The 25,318-nt window shown below is 46.3% G+C and overlaps 1 pseudogene; it reads right to left on the minus strand.

Moving 5' to 3' along the window:
• Positions 1-100: 100 nt before the first annotated feature.
• LOC115123670 (MICAL-like protein 2) overlaps positions 101-25,318 on the minus strand; it is a 36,960-nt pseudogene continuing 11,742 nt past the window's right edge.

Genomic DNA, 25,318 nt, shown 5'->3' on the forward strand with positions numbered 1-25,318 from the left:
TTCAGCTGGATGTGCTGGGTGTAGTGTTATACTGGGTTTCAGCTTGATGTGCTGGGTGTAGTGTTATACTGGGTTTCAGCTTGACACAGAGGACAGTGTGGATGTGCTGGGTGTAGTGTTATACTGGGTTTCAGCTTGATGTGCTGGGTGTAGTGTTATACTGGGTTTCAGCTTGACACAGAGGACAGTGTGGATGTGCTGGGTGTAGTGTTATACTGGGTTTCAGCTTGATGTGCTGGGTGTAGTGTTATACTGGGTTTCAGCTTGATGTGCTGGGTGTAGTGTTACACTGGGTTTCAGCTTGATGTGCTGGGTGTAGTGTTATACTGGGTTTCAGCTTGATGTGCTGGGTGTAGTGTTATACTGGGTTTCAGCTTGATGTGCTGGGTGTAGTGTTATACTGGGTTTCAGCTTGATGTGCTGGGTGTAGTGTTATACTGGGTTTCAGCTTGATGTGCTGGGTGTAGTGTTATACTGGGTTTCAGCTTGATGTGCTGGGTGTAGTGTTATACTGGGTTTCAGCTGGATGTGCTGGGTGTAGTGTTATACTGGGTTTCAGCTTGATGTGCTGGGTGTAGTGTTATACTGGGTTTCAGCTGGATGTGCTGGGTGTAGTGTTATACTGGGTTTCAGCTTGATGTGCTGGGTGTAGTGTTATACTGGGTTTCAGCTGGATGTGCTGGGTGTAGTGTTATACTGGGTTTCAGCTTGATGTGCTGGGTGTAGTGTTATACTGGGTTTCAGCTTGACACAGAGGACAGTGTGGATGTGCTGGGTGTAGTGTTATACTGGGTTTCAGCTTGACACAGAGGACAGTGTGATGACATGGATGACAATGAGGGGTCGCACGCATGTCAGGAGGGTATTATAGACATGAACCAGAGACCTAATGAGACTAACTAACCACACATTACATACAGACACCGTGTGGTGTTATACTGGGTTTCAGGTCTCTGGTCCATGTCAGGAGGGTATTATAGACACATTACATACAGACACCGTGTGGTGTAGTGTTATACTGGGTTTCAGGTCTCTGGTCCATGTCAGGAGGGTATTATAGACACATTACAGACAGACACCGTGTGGTGTAGTGTTATACTGGGTTTCAGGTCTCTGGTCCATGTCAGGAGGGTATTATAGACACATTACAGACAGACACCGTGTGGTGTTATACTGGGTTTCAGGTCTCTGGTCCATGTCAGGAGGGTATTATAGACACATTACATACAGACACCGTGTGGTGTGGTGTTATACTGGGTTTCAGGTCTCTGGTCCATGTCAGGAGGGTATTATAGACACATTACAGACAGACACCGTGTGGTGTAGTGTTATACTGGGTTTCAGGTCTCTGGTCCATGTCAGGAGGGTATTATAGACACATTACATACAGACACCGTGTGGTGTAGTGTTATACTGGGTTTCAGGTCTCTGGTCCATGTCAGGAGGATATTATAGACACATTACAGACAGACACCGTGTGGTGTAGTGTTATACTGGGTTTCAGGTCTCTGGTCCATGTCAGGAGAGTATTATAGACACATTACATACAGACACCGTGTGGTGTAGTGTTATACTGGGTTTCAGGTCTCTGGTTCATGTCAGGAGGGTATTATAGACACATTACATACAGACACCGTGTGGTGTAGTGTAATACTGGGTTTCAGGTCTCTGGTCCATGTCAGGAGGGTATTATAGACACATTACATACAGACACCGTGTGGTGTAGTGTTATACTGGATTTCAGGTCTCTGGTTCATGTCAGGAGGGTATTATAGACACATTACATACAGACACCGTGTGGTGTAGTGTAATACTGGGTTTCAGGTCTCTGGTCCATGTCAGGAGGGTATTATAGACACATTACATACAGACACCGTGTGGTGTAGTGTTATACTGGGTTTCAGGTCTCTGGTCCATGTCAGGAGGGTATTATAGACACATTACATACAGACACCGTGTGGTGTAGTGTTATACTGGGTTTCAGGTCTCTGGTCCATGTCAGGAGGATATTATAGACACATTACATACAGACACCGTGTGGTGTAGTGTTATACTGGGTTTCAGGTCTCTGGTCCATGTCAGGAGGATATTATAGACACATTACATACAGACACCGTGTGGTGTAGTGTTATACTGGGTTTCAGGTCTCTGGTTCATGTCAGGGGGTATTATAGACACATTACATACAGACACCGTGTGGTGTAGTGTTATACTGGGTTTCAGGTCTCTGGTCCATGTCAGGATGGTATTATAGACACATTACATACAGACACCGTGTGGTGTAGTGTTATACTGGGTTTCAGGTCTCTGGTCCATGTCAGGGGGGTATTATAGACACATTACATACAGACACCGTGTGGTGTAGTGTTATACTGGGTTTCAGGTATCTGGTCCATGTCAGGGGGGTATTATAGACACATTACATACAGACACCGTGTGGTGTAGTGTTATACTGGGTTTCAGGTCTCTGGTCCATGTCAGGAGGATATTATAGACACATTACATACAGACACCGTGTGGTGTAGTGTTATACTGGGTTTCAGGTCTCTGGTCCATGTCAGGAGGATATTATAGACACATTACATACAGACACCGTGTGGTGTAGTGTTATACTGGGTTTCAGGTCTCTGGTCCATGTCAGGAGGATATTATAGACACATTACATACAGACACCGTGTGGTGTAGTGTTATACTGGGTTTCAGGTCTCTGGTTCATGTCAGGAGGGTATTATAGACACATTACATACAGACACCGTGTGGTGTGGTGTTATACTGGGTTTCAGGTCTCTGGTCCATGTCAGGAGGGTATTATAGACACATTACATACAGACACCGTGTGGTGTAGTGTTATACTGGGTTTCAGGTCTCTGGTCCATGTCAGGAGGGTACTATAGACACATTACATACAGACACCGTGTGGTGTAGTGTTATACTGGGTTTCAGGTCTCTGGTCCATGTCAGGAGGGTACTATAGACATGAACCAGAGACATAACAGACTTCAATACATCAACAATCAAAACAGTGATAACCACATTAACAAACCACACACACAGACACATTACATACAGACACACACACACAGGAGGGTAACAGTGATAACCACATCTCAAGCAGGGTAACAGTGATAACCACATCTCAAGCAGGGTAACAGTGTGTCCCAGAGTTCCTCCCTGTGGGATCATCCCTCCTTCTTGTTCCTACCAAACAACTTAAAGCTAGACTTCTTCTTCTTTTCTTTCTTTGTGTCTGAAAGAGAGAGAGAGAGGATGGGATGAGAGAGAGAGAGAGAGGATGGGATGAGAGAGAGAGAGGATGGGATGAGAGAGAGAGAGAGAGGATGGGATGAGAGAGAGAGAGAGAGGATGGGATGAGAGAGAGAGAGAGAGGATGGGATGAGAGAGAGAGAGAGGATGGGATGAGAGAGAGAGAGGATGGGATGAGAGAGAGAGAGGATGGGATGAGAGAGAGAGAGAAGTGGTAGAGAGAGAGGTAGGTTCTCCATAGATACAGAGGGTTAGAGAGGTTCTCCATAGATACAGAGGGTTAGAGAGGTTCTCCATAGATACAGAGGGTTAGAGAGGTTCTCCATAGATACAGAGGGTTAGAGAGCTTCTCTATAGGATACAGAGGAGTTAGAGAGGTTCTCCATAGAATACAGAGGAGGTTAGAAGGTTCTCCATAGATACAGAGGTTAGCGAGGTTCTCCACTAGGATACAGAGGGTTAGAGGTTCTCCATAGGATACAGAGGTTAGAAGGTTCTCCATAGATACAGAGGTTAGAGAGGTTCTCCATAGATACAACAGAGGGGTTGAAGAGGTTCTCCATAGATACAGAGGGTTAGAGAGCATGATGAATGACAGATGGGACGGACTCTGACTGACTGTCAGTTTAGGGTCAAATGAAGCCGCTACGTTAACCACAGACATTATTACACAAAATCAGACTCATCAGCTCGGTTAGAGACCAGGCCAAACAGGATTTGTTTTCCACATGAAAGGGTGGACATTTTTAGACGCTTTTCCATTAGCAGCTATTAGATTAAATGAGATGCATCATTTCCCCATGAAAACACACATATTTGGACTATTTAAATCAATACAAAGTGAAAAACACAGCGGTAGGCTCATCCATTGGATGAAAGTTTGAAAGTGAAAAACATAGCGGTAGGCTCATCCATTGGATGAAAGTTTGAAAGTGATAAAACACAGCGGTAGGCTCATCCATTGGATGAAAGTTTGAAAGTGAAAGAACTTAAATGAATCAGATGTGTCAGAGGCAGCTGAAGGATGACACCTCATGTACTGTAGAATCGGAGAAACGTCAAGCTGTGTCGAATCCCAGAGAAACGTCATGCTGTGTCGAATCCCAGAGAAACGTCAAGCTGTGTGTCGAATCCCAGAGAAACGTCAAGCTGTGTCGAATCCCAGAGAAACGTCATGCTGTGTCGAATCCCAGAGAAACCTCAAGCTGTGTGTCGAATCCCAGAGAAACCTCAAGCTGTGTCGAATCCCAGAGAAACGTCATGCTGTGTCGAATCCCAGAGAAACGTCAAGCTGTGTGTCGAATCCCAGAGAAACGTCAAGCTGTGTCGAATCCCAGAGAAACGTCATGCTGTGTCGAATCCCAGAGAAACGTCAAGCTGTGTGTCGAATCCCAGAGAAACGTCAAGCTGTGTGTCGAATCCCAGAGAAACGTCAAGCTGTGTGTCGAATCCCAGAGAAACGTCAAGCTGTGTGTGGAATCCCAGAGAAACGTCAAGCTGTGTGTCGAATCCCAGAGAAACGTCAAGCTGTGTGTCGAATCCCAGAGAAACGTCAAGCTGTGTGTCGAATCCCAGAGAAACGTCAAGCTGTGTGTCGAATCCCAGAGAAACGTCAAGCTGTGTGTCGAATCCCAGAGAAACGACAAGCTGTGTAGAATCCCAGAGAAACGTCAAGCTGTGTGTCGAATCCCAGAGAAACGACAAGCTGTGTAGAATCCCAGAGAAACGTTAAGCTGTGTGTCGAATCCCAGAGAAACGTCAAGCTGTGTGTCGAATCCCAGAAACGACAAGCTGTGTAGAATCACAGAAACGACAAGCTGTGTGTAGAATCACAGAAACGTCAAGCTGTGTAGAATCACAGAAACGACAAGCTGTGTAGAATCACAGAAACGTCAAGCTGTGTAGAATCACAGAAACGACAAGCTGTGTAGAATCACAGAAACGACAAGCTGTGTAGAATCACAGAAACGACAAGCTGTGTACTGAGAGCAGCTCAGTTTTCTCCCTTGCTGGTTCTGATAAGGGTTAGAGAAGGGAAACTGATCCTAGATGTGTTGTGTAGGGACTGACCTAGGGTTTGATAAGGGTTATAGAAGATAAACTGATCCTAGATGTGTTGTGTAGGGACTGACCTAGGGTCTTCATCATCTTATTGAGCTGCTCATCTTCCTCATCCTCCCCTGAAGAGATCAGAACAGAGAAGATTAACGACACAGCATGACTAACCTACACACACACAATCCCAGAGAGCCATTCACATTAAGACAGCTCCCCTCTCTCTCTCTCCTACCTGAGTCTGTCATCCCCCCCTCTCTCTCTCTCTCCTACCTGAGTCTGTCATCCCCCTCTCTCTCTCCTACCTGAGTGTCTCCCCCCTCTCTCTCTTACCTGAATCTGTCATCCCCCTCTCTCTCTCTCTCCTACCGGATGTCATCACCCCCTCTCTCTCTCTCCCGGAGTGTCATCCCCCCCTCTCTCTCCCTACCTGAGTGTCATCCCCCCCTCCTCTCCTACCAGAGTCTGTCATCGTCCAGTCCGTCTATGATGGCGTTTCTGTCATTGACGATCTCCACCAGCTTGACCATCAACTCCTCTTCTCTACGACGGTCCCACAACGTCTTCAGCCGCTCTGCCCACATAAACACACGATCAGTGTAAACACACACATTAACACACGATCAGTGTCAACACACACATTAACACACGATCAGTGTCAACACACACATTAACACACGATCAGTGTCAACACACACATTAACACACAATCAGTGTGAACACACACATTAACACACGATCAGTGTCAACACACACATTAACACACACATTAACACACGATCAGTGTGAACACACACATTAACACACACATTAACACACACATTAACACACAATCAGTGTGAACACACACATTAACACACGATCAGTGTAAACACACACATTAACACACAATCAGTGTGAACACACACATTAACACACAATCAGTGTGAACACACACATTAACACACAATCAGTGTGAACACACACATTAACACACAATCAGTGTGAACACACACATTAACCTCTTCAACCTATGGGGGCGCTAATGTCATTATTGGATAAAAAAACGTGCCCGTTTTAAGCGCAATATTTTGTCACGAAAAGATGCTCGACTATGCATATAATTGCCAGCTTTGGAAAGAAAACACTCTGATGTTTTCAAAACTGCAAAGATATTATCTGTGAGTGCCCCAGAACTGATCTTACAGGCGAAACCAAGATGAAACTTCAAACAGAAATGAGCAGGATTTTTGACGCTCTGTTTTACTATCGTCTCCTTATATGGCTGTGAATATGCTGTGAACGAGCTTATGCGCTCTGCCGTTCATCCAAGATGTCTGCAGCATTGTGACGTATTTGTAGGCATATCATTGGAAGATTGGCCATAAGAGACTACATTTGCCAGGGGGCCGTCCGGTGTCCTTTGTCTAAATTGGTGCGTAATTCCCAGTGGCAATCATTTTACCATGCGATACAGAAGGAGACGCATCCAGGAACGATACATCATTGAAGAGATATGTGAAAAACACCTTGAGGATTGGTTCTAAACAACGTTTGCCATGTTTCAGTCGATATTATGGAGTTAATTTTCGGGTTTTTTTGGTAGCCAAACGTGACGCACCAAACGGACCGATTTCTCCTGCACAAAAATCTTTCAGGAAAAACTGAACATTTGCTATCTAACTGAGTCTCCTCATTGAAAACATCCGAAGTTCTTCAAAGGTAAATGATTTATTGAATGTTTTTGCTGGTTTTTGTGAAAATGTTGCCTGCTAATGCTAAATGCTAATGCTAAATGCTAAATGCTAATGCTAAATGCTAATGCTAAATGCTAATGCTAAATGCTAACGCTAAATGCTAACGCTAAATGCTAACGCTAAATGCTAATGGTAGTTTGCTATGGTAGAGAAGCATATTTTTGAAAATCTGAGATGACAGTGTTGTTAACAAAAGCCTAAGCATGAGAGCTAGTATATTGATTTCATTTCATTTGCGATTTTCATGAATAGTTAACGTTGCGTTATGGTAATGGGTTGGCTCGACACACGATCAGTGTCAACACACGCAACTTTTGCATTGTCCACAACACACACCCCCCTCTCTCTCTCCTCACCAGGTCTGACCCCAGCACCCCCCCCCCCACTCTCTCTCCTCACCAGGTCTGACCCCAACACCCCCACTCTCTCTCCTCACCAGGTCTGACCCCAACACCCCCCCACTCTCTCTCCTCACCAGGTCTGACCCCAACACCCCCCCACTCTCTCTCCTCAACAGGTCTGACCCCAACCCCCTCTCCTCACCAGGTCTGACCCCCTCTCCTCACCAGGTCTGACCCCCCCCTCCTCTCTCTACTCACCAGGTTTGTCCATGAGTCTCCTCCAGCTCCTGCTCTACACTGGGCTGCTGTTCCTCCAAGTCCTGTGTCTTCGCTCTGCACACACACATTAGAGGACTAGGAAATATCTGCCGTCTGTATTTTTGTGGTTCTGTGTGTGTGTGTGTGTGTGTGTGTGTGTGTCTGTCTGCATGTGGTTCTGCGTGTGTGTGTGTGCGGTGTGTGTATGTCTACATGTGGTTCTGCTTGTGTGTGTGTGTGCATGTCTGCGTGTGGTTCTGCGTGTGTGTATGCGGTGTGTGTATGTCTGTGCGTGGTTCTGTGTATGTATGTGAGACTCACATGTAGACCAGTTCAGACTCTCTCCTCATGGACACCTGCTTGTTTCTGATGAGGTTGAACCATTCCACCATCAGGTCATCCATCACCACGTCCTCTTCTCCCTCTGACACACACACACACGATTACCAACACAGTGGAATTTAAAAGCAGACTTCAAGATATTAAAGACATATTGACAGAGTTCAAGGTCATGAAACACTTGAGAAATATTAAAGACACTATTTCCCCTACTCTCCCCCTCCATCCATCCCTCTCCTCCTCCTCCTCCTTTCCTCCCTCCATCCATCCCTCTCCTCCTCCTCCTCCTCCTCCCCCTCCCTCCATCCCATCCCTCCCTCCATCCCTCCAGCCACCAGGGCTGTCTTTATTTCCTCCTACCGCCCGTCAATCCCACAGAGACAGGAAGCTATCAGAGACTTCATTAGAGCCAGAATTGGTGGAAATTCACTTTTTGGGTCACATCCCCTCAGGCGACACCGACCCCAATCTACACCTCGTCCCTCCTTGCTCAATCTCCCCCTCCCTCCTCACGCTCAATCTCCCCCCTCCCTCCCTCGTCACGTTCAATCTCCCCCTCTCCCTCCCTCCTCACGCTCAATCTCACCCCCTCCGTCCTCCTCACTCTCAATCTCACCCCCTCCGTCCTCCTCACTCTCAATCACTCACTCCGCTCCTTTCTCAATCTCACCCCTCCCCTCCTCACTCTCAATCTCACCCCCTCCGTCCTCCTCACTCTCAATCTCACCCCCTCCGTCCTCCTCACTCTCAATCTCACCCTCTCAGTCCTCCTCACTCTCAATCTCACCCTCTCCCTCCTCCTCACTATCAATCTGCCCCTCTCCTCACCCTCCTCCTTACTCTCAATCTCACCCTCTCCCTCCCTCCTCACGCTCAATCTCACCCTCACCCTCTCCCTCCCTCACTCTCAATCTCACCCTCTCCGTCCTCCTCACTCTCAATCTCACCCTCTCCGTCCTCCTCACTCTCAATCTCACCCTCTCCGTCCTCCTCACTCTCAATCTCACCCTCTCCGTCCTCCTCACTCTCAATCTCACCCTCTCCGTCCTCCTCACTCTCAATCTCACCCTCTCCGTCCTCCTCACTCTCAATCTCACCCTCTCCGTCCTCCTCACTCTCAATCTCACCCTCTCAGTCCTCCTCACTCTCAATCTCACCCTCTCCTTCCTCCTCACTCTCAATCTCACCCTCTCCTTCCTCCTCACTCTCCCTCTGCGCGAGTCTTACCCTCTTCATCCCTCCCTGCTCCCCCTCTCCCTCTGCGCGAGTCTTACCCTCTCCCTCTGCGCGAGTCTTACCCTCTCCCTCTGCGCGAGTCTTACCCTCTCCCTCTGCGCGAGTCTTACCCTCTCCCTCTGCGCGAGTCTTACCCTCTCCCTCTGCGCGAGTCTTACCCTCTCCCTCTGCGCGAGTCTTACCCTCTCCCTCTGCGCGAGTCTTACCCTCTCTCCTCTTCACTCTCCCTCTGCGCGAGTCTTACCCTCTCTCCTCTTCACTCTCCCTCTGCGCGAGTCTTACCCTCTGCGCGAGTCTTACCCTCTGCCCGAGTCTTACCCTCTCTCCTCCGCGAGAGTCTTACCCTCTCTCCTCTTCACTCTCCCTCTGCGCGAGTCTTACCCTCTCTCCTCTTCACTCTCCCTCTGCGCGAGTCTTACCCTCTGCGCGAGTCTTACCCTCTCTCCTCCGCGAGTCTTACCCTCTCCGCGAGAGTCTTACCCTCTCCCCCAGAGTCTTACCCTCTCCCCCAGAGTCTTACCCTCTCCCCCAGAGTCTTACCCTCTCCCAGAGTCTTACCCTCTCCCCCAGAGTCTTACCCTCTCCCCCAGAGTCTTACCCTCCGCGAGAGTCTTACCCTCCGCGAGAGTCTTACCCTCTCCCCCGAGTCTTACCCTCTCCCCCCAGAGTCTTACCCTCTCCCCCCGAGTCTTACCCTCTCCCCGAGTCTTACCCTCTCCCCGAGTCTTACCCTCTCCCCCCGAGTCTTACCCTCTCCCCCCCGAGTCTTACCCTCTCCCTCCGAGTCTTACCCTCTTCACAGGAGCGTAGTTGTTTTTCCAGGTCCACTCCTTTCCTCTCCAACTCATTAACACTGTCCTCTATCTCCTGAAGCTCTCTGAGGATCTCTTCCTTCGGGATGTAGTCGGGTTTACTCTGCACACAGACACAGACGCACACAGACACACACATTAATATAAACACACATCCCTCAATAACATCCCTCATCCCGTCTCCATATATTAAACCTACTGGTTTAGGTGTCTTGGTGTCTGTGTTGGAGCCGTTAGCTGTCGTTGAGCTCTTCCCTGTCAGGACGCCTGGTAGAGGAAACACAGCAGAACACTGTTATGGGGAGCTGGGGAAGTGGGTTTATGTCTGTCTGTCTCGGTCTATCTTACCCCATGTCCCAGGGCCGGTGTTCAGCGGGCTGGGTGAGGAGGCTTCTGGGGGGCTGGAGGGGGCCAGAGTAGACACAGCAGGGACTGAAGCCTGGGCGTTTCCTGATCCACCGGCCCAGGGCCGAGACAGGGTTTCAGCCTTCTGAATGTCAGGGTGGAGGGGAGAGGAGTCTTTAGGTCCTACAGGCCTGGCGAGAGAGAGGAGGGGAGGAGGGGAGAGATGGGGGTGGAATAGAGAGAGGAAGAAAAGAGGGGAGGAGAGAGAGAGAGAGAGAGGAGTGAGAGGGGGAGAGAGATATAACAAGGTCAGTCTCTTCCTTTCCTTCCTGAATGTAATCTAACCTCTCATTTTCTCATAATTAGTTTTTTTCCTTCCCCAGGTTCTCTCTCACCTTTCGTACGAGAGTCTGAGGATCAGTAGGACTGAGGAGGAGGAGGAAGAGGAGGAACAATGGTCATCCGGGGCTAGGGGGTGGGACTCTAAGCATGGACTTCATGCTGCACTAGGGGACGGCTTTAGCCCCGACACACCGCAGGTCTGACGAGGAGGGAGGGGAGGGTCTTCGATCTCCGGTGGAACATCAGAACAGAGCGGCTCGGAGCGGCATGAACAAACCGCCTGCAGAACGGATGAGGGGTGGAAAGACGAACGGATGAGGGGTGGAATGACGAACGGATGAGAGGTGGAAAGATGAACGAATGACTCCACGAGTACAGGTAATATGGCCAAGTGATTTTCCTCAGACTGCGCTGACCTACATTGGATGTGACCTCACACCCAGGTGACCCTTCCACAGCGGCTGGGACCTCACACCCAGGTGACCCTTCCACAGCGGCTGGGACCTCACACCCAGGTGACCCTTCCACAGCGGCTGGGACCTCACACCCAGGTGACCCTTCCACAGCGGCTGGGACCTCACACCCAGGTGACCCTTCCACAGCGGCTGGGACCTCACACCCAGGTGACCAGACCTCCCAGATTACTAGTGGACCAGTGACAACACAAGTGGAAGTAGGATAGAACCAAGTTGGAATAGAACCAAAGTAGAACAGAATAGGAGTATGGTATAACAGTAGTGGAACATAACAGAGTTCTGTAGAATAGAGTTCTACATAGTATTTTAGAGTTCTGTAGAATAGAGTTCTACATAGTATTTTAGAGTTCTGTAGAGTAGAATAGAGTTCAGTGACAAGAGAAAATGAGCAGCAGGTGGAATAGAAACAGAACATAGTGGAACGGAGACAAGTGGAGCGAAACCAGAGTAGATGTGAATATAAAGTAGAATATAGAGTAGAATGCAGAATATGGAGTAGAATATAGAGTAAAGAGTATAATATATAGAAGAGAGTAGAATATAGAGTAGAAGAGAATATAGAGTAGAATATGGAGTAGGATATGAGGTAGAATATAGAGTAGAGTAAAGAGTAGAATGTAGAGTAAAGAGTAGAGTAGAATATGTAGTAGAGTAGAATGTAGAGTAGAATATGGAGTAGAGTAGAATATAGAGTAGAATATATATTAGAGAGTAGAATATATAGAAGAGTAGAATATGGAGTAGAATATGGAGTAGAGTAGGTAGAATATGGAGAGTAAAGAGTAGAATCTAGAGTAGAGAAGAATATAGAGTAGAATATAAAGTGGAATATAGAGTAGAATATAGAGTAGAATGTAGAGTAAAGAGTAGAATATATATTAGAGTAGAATATATAGAAGAGTAGAATATGGAGTAGAGTAGTAGAATATGGAGTAGAGTAGTATCTAGAGTAGAGAAGAATATAGAGTAGAATGTAGAGTAAAGAGTAGAATATATATTAGAGAGTAGAATATATAGAAGAGTAGAATATGGAGTAGAGTAGTAGAATATGGAGTAGAGTAGAATCTAGAGTAGAGAAGAATATAGAGTAGAATATAAAGTAGAATATAGAGTAGAATAGAATAAAGAGTAAATAGTAGAATAAATAGAAGAGAGTAGAATATAGAGTAGACGAGAATATAGAGTAGAATATGGAGTAGAGTAGAATATAGAGTTGAGTATAATATGGAGTAGAGTAGAATATGGAGTAGAGAAGAATATAGAGTAGAATATAGAGTAGAATATGGAGTAGAATATGGAGTAGAATATGGAGTAGAGTAGAATATAGAGAAGAGTAGAATATGGAGTAGAGTAGAATATGGAGTAGAGTAGAATATGGAGTAGAGAAGAATATAGAGTAGAATATAAAGTAGAATATAGAGTAGAATAGAATAAAGAGTAAATAGTAGAATAAATAGAAGAGAGTAGAATATAGAGTAGACGAGAATATAGAGTAGAATATGGAGTAGAGTAGAATATAGAGTTGAGTATAATATGGAGTAAAGAGTAGAATATAGAGTAGAATAGAATAAAGAGTAAATAGTAGAATAAATAGAAGAGAGTAGAATATAGAGTAGACGAGAATATAGAGTAGAATATATAGAATAGAATATAAAGTAGAGTAGAATGTAGAGTAGAATATGTAGTAGAGTACAATGTAGAGTAGAATATGGAGTAGAGTTGAATATGGAGTAGAGTAGAATATAGAGTAGAGAAGAATATGGAGTAGAATATCAAGTAGTATATAGAGTAGAGTATAATATGGAGTAGAGTAGAATATGGAGTAAAGAGTAGAATGTAGAGTTGAATATGGAGTAGAGTAGAATATAGAGTAGAGAAGAATATGGAGTAGAATATATAGAATAGAATATAGAGTAGAGTAGAATGTAGAGTATAATATGTAGTAGAGTACAATGTAGAGTAGAATATGGAGTAGAGTTGAATATGGAGTAGAGTAGAATATGGAGTAGAATAGAATATAGAGTAGAGTAGAATTTAGAGTAGAGTAGAATTTAGAGTAGAATATGGAGTAGAATATGGAGTAGAGTAGAATGCAGAGTAGAATGCAGAGTAGAATGCAGAGCAGAATATGGAGTAGAATGCAGAGCAGAATATGGAGTAGAATGCAGAGCAGAATATGGAGTAGAATATGGAGTAGAGTAGAATGTAGAGTAGAATATGGAGGAGAGTAGAATATAGAGTAGAATGTAGAGTAAAGAGTAGAATATATATTAGAGAGTAGAATATATAGAAGAGTAGAATATGGAGTAGAATATGGAGTAGAGTAGTAGAATATGGAGTAGAGTAGAATCTAGAGTAGAGAAGAATATAGAGTAGAATATAAAGTGGAATATAGAGTAGAGTAGAATATAGAGTAGAATGTAGAGTAAAGAGTAGAATATATATTAGAGAGTAGAATATATAGAAGAGTAGAATATGGAGTAGAGTAGTAGAATATGGAGTAGAGTAGAATCTAGAGTAGAGAAGAATATAGAGTAGAATATAAAGTAGAATATAGAGTAGAGTACAATATAGAGTAGAATATGGAGTAGAGTAGAATATAGAGAAGAGTAGAATATGGAGTAGAGTAGAATATAGAGTAGAGAAGAATATAGAGTAGAATATAAAGTAGAATATAGAGTAGAGTAGAATAAAGAGTAAATAGTAGAATAAATAGAAGAGAGTAGAATATAGAGTAGACGAGAATATAGAGTAGAATATGGAGTAGAGTAGAATATGGAGTAGAGTAGAATATAGAGTTGAGTATAATATGGAGTAGAGTAGAATATGGAGTAGAGTAGAATTTAGAGTAGAGTAGAATGTAGTTGAATATGGAGTAGAATATATAGAATAGAATATAGAGTAGAGTACAATGTAGAGTACAATATGGAGTAGAATATGGAGTAGAGTAGAATATGGAGTAGAATAGAATATAGAGTAGAATAGAATATAGAGTAGAGTAGAATTTAGAGTAGAGTAGAAATTTAGGAAGTGAATATGGAGTAGAATATGGAGTAGAATGGAGTAGGTAGAATATGGAGTAGAATGCAGAGTAGAATGTGAGTAGAATATGGAGTAGAATGTAGAGTAGAATGCAGAGCAGAATATGGAGTAGAATGCAGAGCAGAATATGGAGTAGAATGCAGAGCAGAATATGGAGTAGAATGCAGAATAGGTAGAATATGGAGTAGAGTAGAATATAGAGTAGTAGAATAGTAGAAGATGGGTAGAATGTAGAATAAAGAGTAGAATAATATTAGAGAGTAGAATAGAAGAATATAGAGTAGAGTAGAATATAAAGTAGTAGAATATGGAGCGTAGAATATAGTAGAATATGGAGTAGAGTAGAATATGGAGTAGAGTAGAATATAGAGTAGAGTAGAATATAGAGTAGAATATAAAGTAGAATATAGAGTAGAGTAGAATATATAAGTAGAATATGGAGTAGAGTAGAATAGAGTAGAATATAATATAGAGGAGAGTAGAATGTAAGTAGAATATATAGAAGAAGAAGTAGAATGCAGAGTAGAATACAGAGTAGAATGCAGAGTAGAGTAGAATATGGAGTAGAATGCAGAGTAGAGTAGAATGTAAGTAGAATGCAGAGCAGAATGCAGAACAGAATATGGAGTAGAATGCAGAATATGGAGTAGAATGTAGAATATAGCATAGTAGAATATAGAGTAGAGATATAGAGTAGAGTAGAATATAGAGTAGAATGTAGAATAGAATATAGAGTAGAATATAGAGTAGAATAGAATAGAATAGAGTAGAATGTAGAGTAGAATATATAGAGCAGAAAATACAGTAGAGTAGAATATATTATAGAGTAGAATATAAGTAGAGTAGAATGTAGAATATAACGTAGAATGTAGAGTAGAATGCAGAATATAGAATGCAGAGTAGAGTAGAATATGGAGTAGAATGCAGAGTAGAGCAGAATATGGATAGAATGCAGAGTAGAATGCAGAGCAGAATAGAATTAGAATGCAGAGCAGAATGCAGAGCAGAATATGGAGTAGAATGCAGAATATAAAGTAGAATATGGAGTAGAGTAGAATATGGAGTAGAGTAGAATATAGGTAGAGTAGAATATAGAGTAAGTAGAATATAATATAGAGGAGAGTAGAATGTAGGGTAGAATATATAGAATGTAGGGTAGAATATATAGTCGAGTAGAATATAGGTAGTAGAATATAGGAGTAGAATATAGAGTATAAGTAGAATGTAGAGTAGAATAGAATAGAGTAGAATGTAGAGTATAGTAGAATATAGAGTAGAGTAGAATATAGAGTAGAATATAGAGTATAGTAGAATGTAGGAATAGAATATATAGAAGAGAGTAGAATATAGAGTAGAGTAGAATATAGGAGTAGAATATAGAGTAGAATGTAGAGTATAAAGTAGAATGTAGAGTAGAATATAGAGTAGAATGTAGAATATAGAGTAGAGTAGAATGTAGAGTAGAGTAGAATATAGAGTATAGTAGAATATAGAGTAGACTATAGAGTCGAATATAGAGTAGAGTAGACTATAGAGTAGAATGTAGAGTAGAATGTAGCGTCAACTATAGAGTAGACTGTAGAGTAGAATATAGATTATACTTACTTGGAGGCAGGTTTGAGTCTGGATCGCCAGTCAGCAGGAGAGCTGCTGTTGTCTGCTGTTGCTAAAGAGAGACAAGACAATATACAGCCCCCAAAAAACATGACATCAGCCATTATAGCCACAAATAATTACCACTGAAATGTGAAATGTGGATAACCAACTAGACAGACAGGGCAAATGGTGCTCACCCATAGTGTTGCTGGGAGAAGCAGCTCCGGATGCCTTATCCGGGGTTTTGTTCCACAGGCCTGTTCTGCTGGCTGGGGTCGGGGTGGAGGTGTTGGGGGTGAGGGGGGCGAGGAGAGACGGGTCTGCTTTGGCTCAACTCTGCCCCAGTCTCCTTTTAGGAAGTCTCCGTCTCTTTCTTAGGCGTTTCAGCAGGGGCAGGTCTGAGAGAGGGAGATCTGGGGGTCGAGGGAGACAGAGGAGGCCTTTCAACATCAAACAGACTCAAATAGTATTTCCTCAAATCTTAATTAACGTCTCGCTTCCATCTCATACACATTGGAATAGAAGGTCCCTCCCCTCAGGTAAGAGGATGCAAGAAGCTGAATTGAGGAAGGGCCATTGCCCACAACTGTATGCTTGAAGTGCTATTCCCTTATTTTACCAGCAGAGGTCGGGCTCTATTTTTTTATTAATTTAACCTTTAACTAGGCAAGTCAGTTAAGAACAAATTCTTATTTACAATGACGGCCTATTAAGACACTGGGCCAATTGTGCGCCGCGCTATGGGCCTGTTGTCATACAGCCTGGAATTGAACCAGGGCCTGTAGTGATGCCTCTAGCACTGTGATGCAGTGCCTTAGACCGCTGCACCACTCGGGAGCCCGCAATACTGTCTAATACAACGTTTCCCAAACAAAAGGGGTGGTCGTTTTGGTTTTTGCCCTAACATCCGTGCTTAATTTGAGCCGGATCCTATTTGAGCCGGGATCCTATTTGAGCCGGGATCCTATTTGAGCCGGGATCCTATTTGAGCCGGGATCCTATTTGAGCCGGGATCCTATTTGAGCCGGGGTCCTATTTGAGCCGGGTCCTATTTGAGCCGGGTCCAGTACCTCTCGCGGCATGATTCATTCATTATTTCACTGTTCGCACTGTGCAAACATTGTAATGGAAGTGATCGGAGTTAAATCAAGTTGCCTGCTCGTTATTCCCCCCCCCGAAAGACCATCATGTAAAATACGAATAATAATAATAAAAGTAATAATAAATAAATTGGGCGGCAGGGTAGCCTAGACCTGCCCTCTTATTTATACATAGAGGTTATGGGGAGGGCCAGTGTGGTATGTAACTGATCCTGACACGCTCACTATGTGTTCCGGTACCTTAGAGCCCCCAGGATAACCCCCCTCTCACTATGTGTTCTGGTACCTTAGAGCCCCCGGGATAACCCCCCTCTCACTATGTGTTCCGATACCTTAGAGCCCCCGGGATAACCCCCCTCTCACTATGTGTTCTGGTACCTTAGAGCCCCCGGATAACCCCCCTCGTTCACTCTCACTATGTGTTCTGGTACCTTAGAGCCCCGGATAACCCCCTCTCACTATGTGTTCCGGTACCTTAGAGCCCCGGATAACCCCCCTCTCACTATGTGTTCCGGTACCTTAGAGCCCCAGGATAACCCCCTCACTATGTGTTCTGGTACCTTAGAGCCCCAGGATAACCCCCTCTCACTATGTGTTCTGGTACCTTAGAGCCCCTGGATAACCCCTCTCACTATGTGTTCTGGTACCTTAGAGCCCCAGGATAACCCCTCTCACTATGTGTTCCGGTACCTTGAGCCCCAGGATAACCCCGCGCTCACTATGTGTTCTGGTACCCTTAGAGCCCCAGGATGACCCCGCGCTCACTATGTGTTCTGGTACCTTAGAGCCCCGGATAACCCCTCTCACTATGTGTTCTGGTACCTTAGAACTGAGGATAACCCCCGCGCTCACTATGTGTTCTGGTACCTTAGAGCCCCAGGATAACCCCCCGCGCTCACTATGTGTTCTGGTACCTTAGAGCCCCTGGATAACCCCCTCTCACTATGTGTTCTGGTACCTTAGAGGCCCCAGGATAACCCCCTCTCACTATGTGTTCTGGTACCTTAGAGCCCCAGGATAACCCCCTCTCACTATGTGTTCTGGTACCTTAGAGCCCCTGGATAACCCCCTCTCACTATGTGTTCTGGTACCTTAGAGCCCCTGGATAACCCCCTCTCACTATGTGTTCTGGTACCTTAGAGCCCCAGGATAACCCCCTCTCACTATGTGTTCTGGTACCTTAGAGCCCCTGGATAACCCCCTCGTTCACTATGTGTTCTGGTACCTTAGAGCCCCTGGATAACCCCCCGCGTTCACTATGTGTTCTGGTACCTTAGAGCCCCCGGGATAACCCCCCGTGTTAGGTGTTCCCGGGACTTCCCGATCTATAAATGAAGCACTGCCTAACACGACACAGCTGATTCAAATGATCAAAGCGTGATGATTGGTTGATTATTTGAATCAGCTGTGCAGCGCCACGGCAAAAACCAAAACGTGCTTCTGAGGAGAGAGTTGAGTTCTGAGAATATCTGAGATGTCTCACCTGTTCTCGGTCTTTCTTCAGTCCTACAGGATGCCACGGAGGACTTGAAAGCGCCAGCTGTGTTTGTGTTGTTCTCTGTTAGTTTCTTAGTGATGACTTTCCCAGCTGTTGTTGGGGTGTTTATTGTCTGTTAGTTTCTTAGTGATGACAGCACCAGCTGTTGTTGTGGTGTTGTTGTCTGTTAGTTTCTTAGTGATGACAGCACCAGCTGTTGTTGGGGTGTTGTTGTCTGTTAGTTTCTTAGTGATGACAGCACCAGCTGTTGTTGGGGTGTTGTTGTCTGTTAGTTTCTTAGTGATGACAGCAGCAGCCTGGGTCTTGGTACTGCAGTCTTCTTTAGATGGAGAGGCTTTCACATCACCATCCACCTTGAAGACAACTCTACCTCTACCCTGAACCACGTCCCTGTCCCCACCTAGCACCACATTCACACCCTTATCCCCTCCCTTACCCCCTACCCCACTGCCACCCAAACTCACTACCACACTCACACCCTGTCCAACCCCCACTACTGTCCCCTGTGTGCCAGCTTTCGGGAATCTATTTGTGGGTAGACTCGGTGCCTGTCCCGGAGTCTGGGTCTTGCCCTGGTTCTCCTGCCCAGTTGTGGTGTTCCCAGATTGGAAGAGCCGGGCCTGCTGGGTAGTTGAAGTCGTGTTGAAGTTCCGTGGGACTGCGGTGGGTCCAGGGCTGCAGGGCTCACTATGCCCAGGGAGGAGAGCCGGGCTGGGCCGCGAGGGAGGAGGCAGAGGGGTGGTGCTTTTGGATCCGTCTGATTTGGAGCTCAGCCAGCTAGGGACAAATTTGGAGGGGGTACTGGTGGGTGTCGGAGCTGGGGTGGATTTCGGGGTCTGTGTATTTGGCTCGGGGTATTCCTGGAGAGGTCTGAGAAGAGGGTGGTCTGGACAGTGGGAGGAGGGTGAGGGGTGTATTTGGAGGAAGAAGGGGTAGTAGGGTTGTTTTTGGGCAGGTATGAGAGAGGGGTGGTCTGGACAGTGGGAGGAGGGTGAGGGGTGTATTTGGAGGAAGAAGGGGTAGTAGGGTTGTTTTTGGGCAGGTATGAGAGAGGGGTGGTCTTGACAGTGGGAGGAGGGTGAGAGGTGTATTTGGATTCAGCAGGGGTGGTAGGGTTGTTTTTGGGCAGGTCTCGGAGAGGGGTGTGTGTTGGCAGCGCCCCCTGGGGATGGTGGTGGGAGGTACAGATGAAGGAGCCTGGTGTTGGTCCCGGTTTACAGTTACCAGACAGTAGAGTGGTGGAACACTCACTACACCTGGAGAACACAGGAACAGACATGACATAGAAAACAGGAACAGACATGACATAGAACACAGGAACAGACATGACATAGAACACAGGAACAGACATGACATAGAACACAGGAGACCAGTGGTAGTTGAAACAAAAATATTAAGAATATCTGTCAATGTCTGTCAACCAACCAGGTCTCTGTCTCCACCTATAGACTGATACATGTTACAGCAATGAACGCAGTGTGAAGTACAGCTCTCGTTAACAGGGTGGAGTCGTTAACAGGGTGGAGTCGTTAACAGGGTGGAGTCGTTAACAGGGTGGAGTCGTTAACAGGGTGGAGTCGTTAACAGGGTGGAGTCGTTAACAGGGTGGAGTCGTTAACCTCTTGCTCCTACTTGAGACGCTTGCGTCCCATCTAGAGCTCTGGAAATGCAAATGCTCTACGCTAAATGCTAATAGTATTAGTTAAAACTCAAACGTTCATTAAAATACACATGCAGGGTATTGAATTAAAGCTACACTCGTTGTGAATCCAGGCAACAAGTCAGATTTTTAAAATGCTTTTCGGAGAAAGCATGAGAAGCTATTATCTGATAGCATGTAACACCACAAAAGACCCGCAGGGGACGTAAACAAAATAATTAGCATATTCGGCGCTACACAAACCGCACAATAAAATAGAAAACATTCATTACCTTTGACCATCTTCTTTGTTGGCACTCCTAGATGTCCCATAATCACTATTGGGTCTTTTTTTTCGATTAAATCGGTCCATATAAAGCCTAGATATTGTTATATGTAGACTGTGTGATCAACGAAAAAAAACAGCGTTTCATAACGTAACGTCATTTTTTTTAATTCAAAAAAGTCGACGATAAAGTTTCACAAAACACTTGAGAAATACTTTTGTAATGCAACTTTAGGTATTAGTAAACGTTAATAGCGATCAAATTAATCACAAGGCGAAGTATATTCTATAGCTGTCCGTCTGGAAAAATGTCAGGCTAGAAACTCAACAAATATCGGTCCTAGGCACGTGAAGAACTGCGCTGCCTTGCATGTGTTTGACAAAAACAAATCGTAGGCAAATGACAAGACTCTAGACACCGTGTGGAAGCTGTAGGTACTGCAACCTCAGCCTCATTAATTGTGGTTCACCTTTATCAATGGGTTCAAGTCGCGCAGCAATATATTTTTCCATTTTCAGTGATCAGTTTTCCTGCGCTTTCGATAAACACGGTTATGTTATAGCCACAGCCGTGATTTAACCAGTTTTATAAACGTCTGAGTGTTTTCTATCCACACATACTAATCATATGCAAATACTATATTCCTGGCATGAGTAGCAGGGCACTGAAATGTTGCACGATTTTTAACAGAATGTTCAAAAAAGTAGAGGGTAGGAGTAACAGGTTAACAGGGTGGAGTCGTTAACAGGGTGAAAAGGTCAGGTCTTACCTGGCACAGCTCCTGTGATACAGCCTCCCATCCACTAGGTGTCTCTGGACCAGATGAACGTGTTTATTACACACGGAACACTTACTGCTCAGAGTCCCCGTCTTATTGGATCGCTCCGACAACACATCCTTCTGGGGACAGACAGATTGGCCTTCTGTTAGTTACAACTTAAGGAGTATTTGACGTAGGATCCACTTCTGTTAGTTACAACAGGAGTATTTGACGTGGGTCCACTTCTGTTAGTTACAACAGGGGTATTTGGCGTGAGGTCCACTTCTGTTAGTTACAACAGGAGTATTTGGTAGATCCACAGACCCTAGGGGTTGTAGGAGGTACTACAGTGGGTCCGTGAAACAATTATTATTATTTCAATGTTATTATCACTAAATGCCAGAACAAAAACAAAAAGAAAAATGTTGAATCATAAACCTACACTAGAAAAGAGGAGAATCTTATTGTGTTCCTCAACTCGTTATATTGAGCTAATTATCTGACACAGGCTTTGACTAAGCACCTGTTCGTAGGCCACCAGTCTCAACGACACTCACTGGAGTATCTGACACAGGCTTTGACAAAGCACCTGTTCGTAGGCCGCCAGTCTCAACGACACTCACTGGAGGATCTGACACAGGCTTTGACAAAGCACCTGTTCGTAGGCCGCCAGTCTCAACGACACTCACTGGAGGATCTGACACAGCACCTGTTCGTAGGCCGCCAGTCTCAACGACACTCACTGGAGGATCTGACACAGCACCTGTTCGTAGGCCGCCAGTCTCAACGACACTCACTGGAGGATCTGACACAGCACCTGTTCGTAGGCCGCCAGTCTCAACGACACTCACTGGAGGATCTGACACAGCACCTGTTCGTAGGCCGCCAGTCTCAACGGCACTCACTGGAGGATCTGACACAGCACCTGTTCGAGGCCGCCAGTCTCAACGGCACTCACTGGAGTATCTGACACAGGCTTTGACTAAGCACCTGTTCGTGAGCCGCCAGTCTCAACGACACTCACTGGAGGATCTGACAAAGGATCAAATCAAAGTGTGTTGGTCACGTGCACAAGGTCCAGTGAAATACTTGCTTTGCTAATAACTCTTCAACAGCAATGCACTGCAACATCAATATCCATCAAGAATCAAATACCAAAAGTCCAAAAATAACAACTAGTAATAACAATTAGCTTGTTAATAAAGATGAATCTGGCTAGTTACAACTGGGACCGGAGTGAACCCCTACAGGAGGGTATCTCTCCAGGAACAGGGTTGGAGTTAAAACCTACAGGAGGGTATCTCTCCAGGAACAGGGTTGGAGTTAAAACCTACAGGAGGGTATCTCTCCAGGAACAGGGTTGGAGTTAAAACCTACAGGAGGGTATCTCTCCAGGAACAGGGTTGGAGTTAAAACCTACAGGAGGGTATCTCTCCAGGAACAGGGTTGGAGTTAAAACCTACAGGAGGGTATCTCTCCAGGAACAGGGTTGGAGTTAAAACCTACAGGAGGGTATCTCTCCAGGAACAGGGTTGGAGTTAAAACCTACAGGAGGGTATCTCTCCAGGAACAGGGTTGGAGTTAAAACCTACAGGAGGGTATCTCTCCAGGAACAGGGTTGGAGTGAACCCCTACAGGAGGGTTTCTCTCCAGGAACAGGGTTGGAGGGAACCCCTACAGGAGGGCATCTCTCCAGGAACAGGGTTGGAGGGAACCCCTACAGGAGGGCATCTCTCCAGGAACAGGGTTGGAGTGAAACCCACAGGAGGGCATCTCTCCAGGAACAGGGTTGGAGGAACCCCTACAGGAGGCATCTCTCCAGGAACAGGGTTGGAGTGAACCCCTACAGGGAGGGGTATCTCTCCAGAAACAGGGTTGAGTGAACCCCTACAGGAGGGCATCTCTCAGGAACAGGGTTGGGCAACCCTGGACAAGAGTATTTAAAGGAGATTCTTACCTGTGCTGCCCTGTCACCAGTCTGGTTGAGGCTTTGGGTGAGGAGGAGGAGGGCGGTTCTCAGTAGCGGATTTAGAGGGGTAGAGGCGGGAAGACCTTGGAGACAACTGCTTGGTTCTTTTTCCCAGAAGGCCCCTCTTCTGTGGATGCCTCCGCTGGACGCTTTATCCCCGCCATGCCGCCAACTACACACACACACACACACACACCCCTTGATCACAAAGTTCATCACAGTATGTGTGTGCCCATATCGTGTGGGCAGCATGTGAGTATCGTGTGGGCAGCGTGTGAGTATCGTGAGGGCAGCGTGTGAGTATCGTGAGGGCAGCGTGGGCAGCGTGTGAGTATCGTGTGGGCAGCGTGTGAGTATCGTGTGGGCAGCGTGTGAGTATCGTGTGGGCAGCGTGTGAGTATCGTGTGGGCAGCGTGTGAGTATCATGTGGGATAGCGTGTGAGTATCATGTGGGCAGCGTGTGAGTATCATGTGGGCAGCGTGTGAGTATCGTGAGGGCAGCGTGGGCAGCGTGTGAGAGTATCGTGTGGGCAGCGTGTAGTATCGTGTGGGCAGCGTGTGAGTATCGTGTGGGCCGCGTGTGGTATCGTGTGGGCAGCGTGTGAGTATCATGTGGGATAGCGTGTGAGTATCATGTGGGCAGCGTGTGAGTATCATGTGGGCAGCGTGAAGTATCATGTGGGCAGCGTGTGGGCAGCATGTGAGTATCATGTGAGTATCATGTGGGCAAATCAAATCAAATGTATTTATATAGCCCTTCTTACATCAGCTGATATCTCAAAGTGCTGTACAGAAACCCAGCCTAAAACCCCAAACAGCAAGCAATGCAGGTGTAGAAGCACGGTGGCTAGGAAAAACTCCCTAGAAAGGCCAAAACCTAGCAAGACACAGAGAGAGGAACCAGGCTATGAGGGGTGGCCAGTCCTCTTCTGGCTGTGCCGGGTGATATGGGCAGCGTGTGGGTATCATGTGGGCAGCATGTGAGCATCATGTGGGCAGCGTGTGGGCATCATGTGGGCAGCGTGTGGGTATCGTGTGGGCAGCGTGTGGGCATCGTGTGGGCAGCGTGTGGGCAGCGTGTGAGTATCGTGTGGGCAGCGTGTGAGTATCATGTGGGCAGCGTGTGAGTATCATGTGGGCAGCGTGTGAGTATCATGTGAACAGCGTGTGAGTATCATGTGGGCAGCGTGTGGGCAGCGTGTGAGTATCGTGTGGGCAGCGTGTGAGTATCGTGTGGGCAGCGTGTGAGTATCGTGTGGGCAGCGTGTGGGTATCGTGTGGGCAGCATGTGAGTATCGTGTGGGCAGCGTGTGAGTATCGTGTGGGCAGCGTGTGAGTATCGTGTGGGCAGCGTGTGGGTATCGTGTGGGCAGCGTGTGGGTATCGTGTGGGCAGCGTGTGAGTATCATGTGGGCAGCGTGTGAGTATCATGTGGGCAGCGTGTGGGTATCATGTGGGCAGCGTGTGAGTATCATGTGAGTATCATGTGGGCAGCGTGTGAGTATCATGTGGGCAGCGTATGAGTATCATGTGGGCAGCGTGTGGGTATCATGTGGGCAGCGTGTGAGTATCATGTGGGCAGCGTGTGAGCAGCATGTGGGCAGCGTGTGAGTATCGTGAGGGCAGCGTGTGAGTATCGTGAGGGCAGCGTGTGAGTATCGTGTGGGCAGCGTGTGAGTATCGTGTGGGCAGCGTGTGAGTATCGTGTGGGCAGCGTGTGAGTATCGTGAGGGCAGCGTGTGAGTATCGTGTGGGCAGCGTGTGAGTATCATGTGGGCAGCGTGTGCCAGTATCATGTGGAGCCGCGTGTGGTATCATGTGGGCAGCGTGTGAGTATCATGTGGGCAGCGTGTGAGTATCATGTGGGCAGCGTGTGAGTATCATGTGGGCAGCGTGTGAGTATCATGTGGGCAGCGTGTGAGTATCATGTGGGCAGCGTGTGAGTATCATGTGGGCAGCGTGTGAGTATCATGTGGGCAGCGTGTGAGTATCATGTGAGCAGCGTGTGAGTATCATGTGGGCAGCGTGTGGGCAGCGTGTGAGTATCGTGTGGGCAGCGTGTGAGTATCATGTGGGCAGCGTGTGAGTATCATGTGGGCAGCGTGTGAGTATCATGTGAGCAGCGTGTGAGTATCATGTGGGCAGCGTGTCGGCAGCGTGTGAGTATCGTGTGGGCAGCGTGTGAGTATCGTGTGGGCAGCGTGTGAGTATCATGTGGGCAGC

This window comes from Oncorhynchus nerka, linkage group LG15 (genome assembly GCF_034236695.1).
Source record: "Oncorhynchus nerka isolate Pitt River linkage group LG15, Oner_Uvic_2.0, whole genome shotgun sequence".
NCBI classification, from domain to species: Eukaryota; Metazoa; Chordata; class Actinopteri; order Salmoniformes; family Salmonidae; genus Oncorhynchus; species Oncorhynchus nerka.